Genomic DNA, 12,374 nt, shown 5'->3' on the forward strand with positions numbered 1-12,374 from the left:
CCAGGGGTTTTACTAGATTTTTTTAAATTTATAGTAGTGAAATAACAGAGTAGGTTAAACCTGTTTAAAATATGTGATTAACAGCAGACTACCGTTATTTCTACACACACACAAAAGCAGGGGCAATTCAATTCAAAAAGGAAAGAAGTTCGAATCTACTATGTTTCCTCCCTGTCCGCTGATAAATGCATAAACAGAGTTTGAATGGTGGATCAGATTGGGGAAGTTGCAGAAACTGTCTCTTGAGTGTCAGAAGCATTGGTTTTGGATTTTAAGAGTTGTTGACAGTAATAATAAAGCAGAATAACATATTTATCCTTCACCACGCCAGCTTCCTGAACACATTCTCCATAATCGCTTTTTTAAAATGTGATGGTATCAAACCACAGACCATAGTTTTCATCAACATGTACAATAGTGTGCAAAAGTCTGAGGCTAAGCTTCTTTTCTTTATATTATTTGGTATGACCACGTTTTCTTCATTACAGTCTGAACTCTTTTAGCCAATCTTTCTTTTAATTTCTTCCTGAAGGACTTGTTGGATGTTGGCTGCCTTTTGTTCTGTTCTCTGTCAAAAAAATCCCACACTGCTTTAATAGTGTTGAGGTCCAGGCTCTGGGGAGGCCAGTCCATTACTGACAGTGGTCCATTGTGTGTTTTCCGATCCAGGTATGCTTTTACTACATTGTCAGTGTGTTTGGGATCATCGTCATGCTGAAAAATTAATCTAGATGTTCTCCAGATGGTCCTGTATGGTGAATCAAAATCAGTACTTACAGATTGATTGCTACCACTTTTGTCAAGATCCACAGCACTGACTGAAATGCAGCTCCAAACCAGAGATCTGTATTCTGCGTTTTTCTATCCAGGTATATTCTTACTGGATTTTCAGTGTGTTTATAATCATTGTCAAGCTGAAAAATGAAGTTGTTACCAATACGAATTCTTTCTGTATACAAAATTTCATTAATTTTGACACCGCTCCCGCTCCCCTCTACATATTAATGACAATTTGAACAAACAATTTCAAATTTGGATTTATCACGGTATAATACTTGTTGGCACAGATTTTCAGTCCAGTTCTTGTGTAATTTGGCCTATCTCAGCCGTTTCTCCCTGTTTCCCTTCCGTAAGAATGGCTTCTTTCCATTGAGACCATTTGTATTGAGGCTTCAGTGAACACCTGATGGATTAATTGAGGGATATTATTCATCTAACAGGTTCTGTGTCAGGTCTTTGATGGAACACGACTACCCGATGCTGTTCATCTGCTAGTTTTTAGGCCCGCACATGTTCATTTGTCCTCCACTTGTCCAGTTTCCTCAAATCCTTTGAGAACACACTGCACACCATATTAGGATACGCCAAGGTTTCAGCTAATTGTGCTTTCAAAATCATCATACAATTTTATGCCAGTTACTTGTGTTATCTTTGGATAACTCATTACTCATAAATACTACTATAGAAATGGGAACAAACTCTGAGTTTTAGTGACAGGCTGCTAGCAACAGAGTGCCTCATGATAAGATTTCAGATTGGTTCTTTGTTTAGTTGTCTGTGTAGTGTAGACACGACACTGGCTTATCTCTTGGGTTAGGTGCCCTTTTCACGCTTGAATGACTCATAGATCAATGTAAAGTTGCTTGTTAAAAATCATCTTAAAATATTGGAATAAAAACTTTGAAAGACCCTCAGAAAACCTGGAGAAGTATTGCTCAAGACTACTTTAAAAATCACAACAAAATCTGGCTGCTGGGAAGCTAAATATAAAGACATCCAGGGTCACTCCATACTTTTGCACAATACTGTAGCTATATTGATTCTCTCACATGGCCCTATGATCAGCAAAACAGCAATTTCAAGTCTGAGTGCAGCAGAACAGAAGTTACTATCTGTACGTTAACAAGAAGAACTTGTGGGATCAATTCAATAGTTTCTGCTCTTTTAATTATATGGTGATAAAAATATAAGAACATGTCAATGACAAGTATTAAATTGTGAGATCAGCTATATATTAAAAAATGATTTCTGAGATGAGCATGAGAGAAGGCAAGCTTTAAAGAGATGACATATGAGTATCCATCAATATCTTTTCACCACCTGCATTTTGTCATTTTACAAAACATTATATGCCCGACCGCCTCAAGGACAGTGACTTCCTGAAGTGTCCTCTGGATGTCTCTGAGCTTATAAGCAGTTCAATGAATAATCCTTCCATAAAAGGATTGTCAGAATTGCACAGGAAACAATGATACAATATGTTACCCTATTTTAGAGGACTATACATTAGATTTTATGATTTTGTGTATGCAAAAGCCATTCTTGCAGTCTTTTCTTTGATATTCAGCTTACAAACAAGGTCTTCCATCCTGCACATTGCCCCTGACCAACCCAGACCAAAAGATAATATGTTTTTCTTATTGTTTCAGCTGTTTCAGAGCACAAAAATCCCGAACATGGACGATAATTTCAGAACCAGCTGGATTAGTGCGGACGTGGTCCGAGTGTCTGTCTGACAGGTGGAACTCCTGACAACTTTCCACAGTCTCTCAACTGATGACACAGCGTGTGAGAGTGTATTGTGCAGTGTGACCTTCAAAATCTCAGTGTGTTTGTGTGTGTGTGTGTTTGTGCGTTTGTGATACCTCAGAGACATGAGTCGCACGGAAACACTTCATCACTGCCATCCTATTTACATGCACACACTTTTTCCTTTCAAACACGCACCCACATGTACAGCCAACTTTTCCTTCATACGCTTCCGTTCTTTTTACACAGTGACACATATACACAATTGTGTATGTGTCAATTGTGTTTCTGATAATAATCACCCAATCACATTTCATTACTGTCAACATTTACTTTTTGTCACATGACAGAAATTTAATTAAAACTTCCTGAAACAACCTGGAAGCAGCTGCAAACACACACACATACACAGGTAACGCCATAAATCACAGCAGACAGAATGGGAGTAATGAGGTGGCTAGCTGTTAGTGCTATGCACTGTAGGAAGCATGTAGCTAACTACTCCACATACCCTCGTAGTCACTGCTAAAGTCACAGAACACCGCATGCGAGGGTCAACACAGTAGGACTGCTTCACACGGTTGTCAGGGCAAACAATGTGTATGTGCTTCAGCATTATCTGAAACATTCGCTTATCAAAACTACCAAGCGAACACTACTTACTCTGAGTCTTATTTCAGATGTATCAGCAGTAATGTCATGACTGCACTGATGCAGCTACATTTATTTAAAGGAATAATCTGACATTTTGGAAGTGGCTTTCTTGCTGTGAGTTGAGAGAATGCTACTCTGGTGTGTTTCTGTTACAAGATTAGCTACAAAATATAGCTTCTCTGTCTAAAAAAAAAAGAAACTCAGCAAATCTGGAAGAATGGGCCAGCAGGGGACAACTAATGTGATTATGAAAAAACTTCCAGCTCTATCAAAGGGAAAACAGCCCTCAGCTCCCTTCTTCTGTGACCTCATTAAATATTTTCCTGATGACTTTATGGTCTCAATTACTAATTTCAGATCATTCTGAATTAAGGCTAAAATTAAATAATTAAATTCAATTTTATTATACAGTGTATTACTCAGTTCACAACAGTTACATAAAGGTGCTTTATATTGTACGGTAAAGACTCAATAACTTAGAAAGAAACCCCCAAAAAATCAAGGAGCTAGCTCTTGGTAACAGCGGTGAGCAAAAACTAAATTTTAACAGGAAGATACCTGCAGCCGAACCAAGCTTAGGAAAGGACAGCCATCTGCCACAATCAAATGGGTGTGAGGGGAAAGATTAGAATGATCACGTCTGAACTGAGCACTAAATCAGAGAAAAAGTCTGTGAAATCATAAAGAGTTTCTAAGCAAGGGTCAGTTAGATGATAAATAATAACAGCTAAAACAGTTTTTTGACTTTTCCAATTAGGGTGGATACTGGTAAGAGAAAGGCTTTCAAATTAATTGGAACTCTGTTTGTGCCTATAGTTGATTATTAAGCTAGAAGGAAATAATGCTGCCACTCCTCCTCCTCAGCCTATACTTCTGACAGTAAATATGACCAAGTGGTGCTGATTCCTTTAAACTAATATCTTATATTTTTCTTTCTTCATGATTTTTTTATACTTACATTTTTTTTTATTGCTGAACATGATGTCTATAGGAATGAGGTTTGTGGGGGAAGAAGGCGAAAAATACAGAGAGACATGTGAGACTGCAATTCCCCATCCTGGTTCCAACTCTGGATACTGACATGTTGGGTTGTATACTTGGGCAAATATCTAGAAAGGAAACCTGTAATTTTTTGTAACAAAGCTCATTAGAGTAAGATTATCCAGGGTGAGCTCATCTCTCAGCCTCTGAGAGACATAACGTCTGTATATTAAAGACAAGGCTTTTAAGGCGGATGTGCATTAAACCTGTAATGTTTTTAATAATCACAGGGGCGATAACTGTGGTTGTAAAAAACACTTATAGTTCTATAGAAGACAGCGGAGAAACATCCCTCCAACTGATCTCTGTAAAACATTTTCTATTGGCTCAGTCACTCATTTTAGGTCATACTAAGAAAAAGATTAAAGTCCCCTAACAACTGAATCAAGAAGAACATCTGGCATTAAATTAAATCAAACACACAAAGCTATACGCTGTAGTGACCCCTTGTGACAAATGACCAGTTTTATTGTACTCAAAAATAATACAAAAGTCCATTGTGTAAGTTTATTTATGGTGAACTGTGATTTCACACTCTTGTCCGTTCTTTTCTCATCAAATGTGGTTTCAAAACATCAAGATGGCAACGGTAAAAAACCTCATCTCGAGACTTCGAAATGGGACCTCACAAATAAGTGGATGACTTCATGGTAGCTACTTCCACTTTGTATACCGCCTATGTACAACACTAAACTAATTTTTAAGTTTTAAATATTTAGAGTTGAGGCTTATTATTTGATTTCACAAATCACTGGGTGGCCACTTATAGTGTCTATGGTTGAAAATGGTTAGCTTAGCTTGTCATAAACACTGCAATCTCCAGCTACTCTGACATGTGACATTATGTCATGTTGTTTTTGCTGCTGTATAGAATAAAGACAGAATTACATGTTCACAAGTTTTCAGATGTTGGTTAGCGGATTTAGGATGTTAGGCCAGCTGTTTTTATCTATTAAGGTAAGCTGGCTGGCTGCAGGCTTCGATTTAATATGATATAGAGGGGGATACTGACATTCTCAGCAACAGTTTCATCCCCACCTCATATTAAATAATGAATCCACACGTAATGTGATCTTGATTAAATATTGATGTCAAATCTCTGCTCTAACTGAAAAAAAGAGTACGTTGTTACAGTGAGGACATTACACCTGTCTGCTGCCAATCAACACACACACACACACACATATACACACACATAGAATAAAACTACAATAGATTTTGTATAGAAAGAACAGTTTGTGCTTACATCACTATGTGCGTGCGTGTGTGTGCGCTCTCTGCAGGTTTCTAAACTAATCTGTCCTGACGTAACAACATGCTGCTTCTCAATCTGCCCACTGCTGGAGTCCTGGCAGACGGACACACAAACGCAGTGTTTAGTAATGTAGTCATGCTCTATAAATAGGTAAAAATTGATTTGTGTGGAGGAGAAGTGTGTGTCTTACAGTAGGATAAATCTACATTTACTGTACAACTGGACAAAAGAAACCAACAATCCAGGCAGTCTGATGGTTAACAGCCCATCCTGATGACCCTTCAGCAGCTTAATACAGTCTACATTTTTTTTAAAGACATATGCCTCTTCATCTGTTTGAGAGTATCTTGGGTTTAGTCCCAAGGATAAAGGTCAGACAGCCAACATGAACATTTTGCCAGTTTGTCTGTCCACCGCCACCTGAACATCGTACCTATTAACTCAGTATTCTGCATGGTGTTGTCAGCCACAGAAACAGCTCTCATCATTGGTTATCAGACAGAACTGTCATCTCATTAACTTTGGAAATGGACTCGATACAATCCTGTAGAAGACTAAGCACACCTTATGACTCATATAACACCATTAGCAACAATAACTTGAACTTGATTCTTTTCTTTTTCAGCCATTTTGTTGTGGATTTGCGATGTGCCAGGGATCATTGTTGTGTTGCGTGACCCAGTTTTGGCCGAGCTTTAGCTGTCGGACACATGGCCACACATTTGACTCTTTGTTATGTAGTGGAGTTTATGGTCGATGAAATGGCTGCAAGGTGCCCCATCTTCTGGCAGCCCTCTGGCAAAATGCTAACTTTTGGGTTTTTTGCAATTTCTCTGAGCGTTGTATAATCTTTACTTGGGCGGAATTTGCTGGGATGTCACTTCTGGTAGGACCAGAAACTCTCTGACTGGTACTTCCTCTCAAGGCATATGGGATCAATAAGGATGTACTTAGTTTTTCCCAGGACTGCCCAGAGTATTGAGAAAACGTTCTGTTTCACATGACTGTATTTTAAGATGTTTATAGCAGCTAGTCTTTTAGCTAATTAAACTTTAAACTTTTAAAATATACCAAACAACGTCTTGATGCATGCTCAATCATCCAGATAAGTAAATCTCTAAAAGTTGATTCTGTTCATCTGGACGTAGTGTTTTGTGGGAGAAACGTTTCGTCACTCATCCAAGTGACTTCTTCAGTCTCAGCTGACTGCAGGTTTCCCCAATCTTATTGTAAGATGGTGACAGATGTACCCTTAGGCCCCCTCCTCGATTCAGAGATGGTCTTTCCCTTTTCACATAATTGGCCTCCTTGACTCCGCGCTCAAACCAGCGTTCCTCCCTGTCCAAGATGTGTACATCCTCATCATTGAAAGAGTGTCCACTGGCCTGTAGGTGTAAATAGACTGCAGAGTCCTGGCCTGACGAGGTAGCTCTTCTGTGTTGTGCCATCCGCTTCGCCAGAGGTTGTTTGGTTTCCCCGATGTATAAATCCTGGCAATCCTCCTGGCACTTAACAGTGTACACTATGTTACTCTGTTTGTGTCAGGGGACCTGATCCTTGGGTGGACCAATTTTTGGCGCAGCGTGTTTTGGGGTTTAAAAGCCACAGAGACTCGGTGTTTAGAAAAAATGCGTCTCAACTGCTCCGATACTCCTGACACATATGGGATCACTACAGGTTTTCGCTTGAGCAGCGGTTGTCCTTCTCTCCTGGATCGGCTGGAGCTTTCTTTAGGTGCCTTTCCAGCTTTGACAAAAGTCCAGCTGGGATAACCACATTTACTCAGGGCCTTCTTGATGTGCTGTTCTTCTGCCTCCCTGGCCACTCCGTCAGTGGGGATGGTGTTCGCTCTGTGTTGTAGCGTCCTGATGACACCCAGTTTGTGCTCCAGTGGATGATGAGAGTCAAACCTTAAATACTGATCCGTATGCGTAGGTTTACAGGTTTCCAGGGTAGGATAGCAAAGCCCTCTTTTCCACTTCTTCCATATACAAATTGGCCACGATGTGTGAAACTGGGGAGCCCACGGCACACCCATGTTTCTGCCTGTAGAACTGACCCTTGTATGTGAAGTAGGTGGAATGAAGACACAGTTCCAAAAGCAAACACACTTGGTCGATGCTGAGAGTGGTCCTGTTGCTGAAGTTGGGGTCATCCTGTAATCTCTCACGAACTACCTCCAACGCTTCCGTGACTGGGATGCATCTGTCACCATCTTACAATGCTGTGATTGCAGCCATTCCCCAACTCTCTGTGAATGGTACTCATGGCCATTGATCAGTGGTCTTCGATCAGTGGTTGTTGATCAATGGTCATGAGAATCTGCATAATTATGATGAAGGAACTGACCTCCCAGCCCAAGATGTCACCATCTTACAATAAGATTGGGGAAACCTGCAGTCAGCTAAGACTGAAGAAGTCACTTGGATGAGTGACAAAACGTTTCTCCCACTGAAAACGCTACGTCCAGATGAACAGAATCAACTTTTGGAGATATACCAAACAACTTGATTAAATCCAATCCAAGTTACTGGGGGTCAGCACAGAGACAAATATTCACACACTCCCACAACCACACTGAATCACCAATTACCAATTAGCATAACACGACCCACAGTGGGACAAAGCTAGAGTACCTAAAGAAATCCACAGAGAAGCATCAACCAGGAGGTTTGAACCAACCCTCTCGTTGTTAAGTGATAGTGCTAACCACAAAAGCGCACCAGCATCCACCAGCATGCTACCCTCAATTTTCACACAAATGTTATCTTAGCACATACTCTGCTGAAATGTCATGAAGTTTATATATCTAACAGACGTTTGCTAAGTTAAAATGGTCCAGCACACACAACAGCAGGGTAATAACCAGTGCTTCATTTTACCAACATTATTTATTATTCCCTTGATCAAACTGTTAGCATTCATATACTCTACTCACATATGTCCCGTTTTTCTGGTTCTCTTTTCCTTGGGGGTTTTTATGCTCACTGTGAATGTTTTCGTGCTCTCTCTTTGACTTTCAGCATCCCCTTAATGTCTTTAAAAGAAGGCTTCTGCTTTAGTTAAGTTGATTGGTGTTAATTAGACACAGAGAGGACGGAGAGACATTGAAGGTCAAACCAGAAAGCAGAGAGTAGCAGTCACAGAGCAGGGAATGAGGGAAGGAAGGAAAACAATATAAGGATGGATGCTCTGCTCACTTAACACTGCTGAACAATGGGGAAAAAAGGTTTCCAGGTCACAAAGAACATCCAAGAAAAACTGAGACACAAGGAAAGGAAAGGAAAGGAAAGGAAAGGAAAGGAAAGGAAAGGAAAGGAAAGGAAAGGAAAGGAAAGGAAAGGATTAGGCATCTCAGGGCAAATTCAGTTTCCAAGTCTGTTTCTGTCAGAGCAGCAACAGTCCAGCTGATCAGGGAATCAATATTAGAGTAATTAACTCTATAACATTCCTGCAACCCCAAACACGCACTGAGTCCTTAAAACTCCAGGGCTCACCGTGTTAATTATTTTACAGTGTAAACCCAGCACAGACACACACAGACACACACACACTTACATCACACTGTCATCTATGTGAAAATTAACATCTCCATGACAAAGCGAGAGTGAGACAGGACAACGCTGGACAATTTGGACTGTGTGTGTGTGTGTGTGTGTGTGTGTGTGTGTGTGTGTGTGTGTGTGTGTGTGTGTGTTGTGTTAGTAACAAGCATGAATATGCTCTATTCTCTCTCTCCTTTAGTCCTGACTTTAAAATTATACTGAACAGCATTTATATTTAACTACAGTTTTTAAAAATGCTTAAAATTCCATAAATGAATCGGGCTGATTTTCATCTTCTTGACTTGCTGTGGTGTAGTCCCTGGGCTTTCCTTGAGTTCTTATTCATTACTTGTGTTATTTTGTTAATGAGCCTTCCTTGTGCACTCTCCTATGATCCCCTATCATCATGTTTCACTGTTAGTTAACCGTCCTTTAGTTACTTCCTGTTTTACTTAGAGAGTTTGTTTTTTCATGTGTCCTGTTTCTTTTTCTTTCTTTTTTGTCCGATGCTTGGGTCCTCTCCTTACCATCACTGCCCCAAACCAGTGTATGATATTCATTATTTCCTTTTTTCCATGTACAAACTCAATTTGAAAAGTCACTACTGCTTTGAAAGCATTTTCTATTTAACCTAGTTAATATACTGCTACTACTAAAGACTGTCAGGTATCTGCGGTAACACTGATAGGAAGGCAACAGTAACTCAAATAACCACTCGTTACAACCAAGGTGTGCAGAAGAGCATCTCTAAATGCACAACACAATGAGTTCTGAAACAGAAGGGCAGCAGCAGAAGACCACACCTCAGTGCCACTCCTGTCCGCTAAGAACAGAAGACTGAGGCTACAATTCACACAGGCTCAAAACTGAAGATCTGAAAAATGTCGTGCTGCAACGTTTGGATGGTAGGCTCTTAATTTGCCATAAATAAATGAAAGCATGGATTCCCTCTGCCTTGTATCAGCGGTTCAGGCTGCTGGTGGAGTAATGGCACACTGAAGCATAATGTGTATGTCACAAAGCTCAAATCATTTCAAAATGATTTTTATAACATGACAATCAATTCACTCAAAAAGCCTCCACAGTCACCAGATCTCAGTCTGGCACCTTTTTGGAACAATTTTTCATGATAGATGGGCAACTGTGTGATTCTGTCTCATCGATAGGAACATTTCCAGCACCTTGTTGAATCTGTGCTGTGAAGAATTAAGGCAGTTCTGAAAGTGTCTGGTGAGTAAGTGTACACCTCTGTATAATTCTGAAGTATAATACCCGCCTATTTAAATTTTACTTTTACCTCGTGAGAGTTAAAAACATTATCCTTTTGCTCACTGCTGCGGTCCATTTATTGGACTTTTATTGTGTAGGTTGTGCAGTGTTGGTGGGTATTTTACTCAAGTACATTGCACCGGAGGGCAAATGTGAGTTATTGTTATTTCTTTTAATAACTTCTGCAAAAATTCAAAAACAATTTGATTGATTGATTGATTGATGTAATTAATCAAGACATAGGTGATTATCTTTGGTGACTCTGAAGAATTTTTCACCATATCACCAAGTTTTAAAATATGACTACTTGTGGCGTTTTCTCAGTTAAAGTGAATAATTTAAAGGTATGACTGTGAAATAAGGCAAGTGAAGGTGTCACCTGAGGACTCTGGGTGATTGAAAGAGATGCGTTTCTCTCCATCTTCCAGCATATTTATAATGTAACTCAAAAACAGAAACCTCAGCAACTATCAATGCGTCGGTGATATCAATTTGTGACATGTAACCGAACCATATTGAGTTTGCTTGCAATGAAATGTGCTATATAAATAAAATTGGCATTGCCACACACTCTTAGGGGTCATGTCTCTGCATTTACAATTTCTTTAATATGAGACTTTCAGTGCCCTACATGGTGTAGAGTAAATGAATGTATGCTCAGTCTAATCATTTGGGGCAGTATAAGAGAAACTGGCCAAAAATGTAAATGAGATGTATGTAAACGGGAAAACTATTATATTTAAACGCTCGTGCTGCTGCGTGGTTTTCATAAGCTTCATTTATCAAAGGAAAGAAGAGAAAAGCAAAGACACGTGAGCAGGTGAATGAATGGGACGAGAGAAAGAAGCAGGTGGAAGGTGACTTACCGGAGGACGAGGATGGATGGATAAAGAAAGTAGAGTCCTGCTTGGTTTGAAGCGCACAACTCCGCTCGCGCTGTCAGCTCCGGACCATTCACTGATAATCAATACTTAACCGATCCGAGTCTCCGCTCTGTGAGTGCCCGCGTGCGGTTTAACTGATCGGTCATCGATCGTCCATCCCATTCATCCATCAGGTATCCGGACACTGATCAACTCTGTGGGAGCAGCGGAGTGCCGCGCGCTCTGCGCTGCACTGACCAGAGGGGTAGTGCTGCGCATGCGCCACCACACACACATAAACGCATAACCCCACACACAAACGGCAACAGAGAGCAAAAGAGAGAAGCTTAAATACACCCGATGAAAAACAAAACAAAAAAAAAATACACGTGGATGGACTTTAAAGAAGACGGGCCTTTACCTGCCTGCGCGTGCGTCCGTTTGAGTGAGTGCGCGTGAAATGCAGCTTCTCCTTGATTTGTTTTCAGCTTTTGTTGAAAAAAAAAAAGCAGGTGAAATCCATTTAAAAACCGTAAATACTGGCTGCAGAGCGCGGACACACACACACACACACACACACACTTTTGCCAACGGTGCTCAGTGTTTGTTGCCCTCTGTCAGTATTTACTGTCAACTCACCTGACCGTCAGGCGTCATGGGTGTTATTTTATGCTTTCATCCAGTCTGTGGCATTTCAAAGACTAATTAAGATTATCTGCATCAAATGCTGTATAACGTTCAATTAAAAAACAGAAATGATTTATCCTTTTTTAAATCAAAGGTTCATGTTCAAAAATTCACGAGTGTGACAATGGTTGTGTCCTTGTACCTGACCATTTTCATCTATCTATCTATCGATCGATCGATCGATCGATCGATCGATAGATAGATAGATAGATAGATAGATCGATCCTTGGAAGCTTCCTAAAGAAGACCACAAGTGCAGTGCTGTGTAAAGATGCCCCTGAGACAATTCAGCACATAACAGCAGGGTGCAAGGTGCTAGCAGGCAGGGCAAACATGAAATGCCAGCTGGGCGAGTGGCTCCAGCAGATCCCAGGAAGAAAATCGGAGATCTCAACGTAGCAAAGAAGCAATTTTAAATTCTATTATCAGGCACTTTGTTTCTAGCAGTCTGTCATAAAACTTTATAATTTGTTCCAATTTCTTTAGTTAAATCAAAGAAAATCCCGGGGATAATACAGTTTGACCAACAAG

At 40.2% G+C, this 12,374-nt stretch overlaps 1 protein-coding gene across 2 annotated transcripts in view; it reads right to left on the reverse strand.

Annotated features, from left to right (window-relative positions):
* The window catches only part of znf385b (zinc finger protein 385B), a 64,224-nt gene extending 52,600 nt beyond the window's left edge, over positions 1 to 11,624 (reverse strand). Inside the window, exon 1 of one of the 2 annotated variants that reach the window (XM_085248433.1) lies at positions 11,160 to 11,624. The gene's annotated coding sequence lies outside the window, so the exon portion shown is untranslated. The remainder of the gene's footprint in view (positions 1 to 11,159) is intronic. The other variant, XM_085248432.1, reaches the window with a different exon arrangement.
* Between the last annotated feature and the right edge of the window lie 750 nt (positions 11,625 to 12,374).

This window comes from Mchenga conophoros, linkage group LG16 (genome assembly GCF_057382185.1).
Source record: "Mchenga conophoros isolate Kocher_MC1m ecotype Shallow Benthic linkage group LG16, M_conophoros_male_GT1.1, whole genome shotgun sequence".
Classification (NCBI taxonomy): domain Eukaryota; kingdom Metazoa; phylum Chordata; class Actinopteri; order Cichliformes; family Cichlidae; genus Mchenga; species Mchenga conophoros.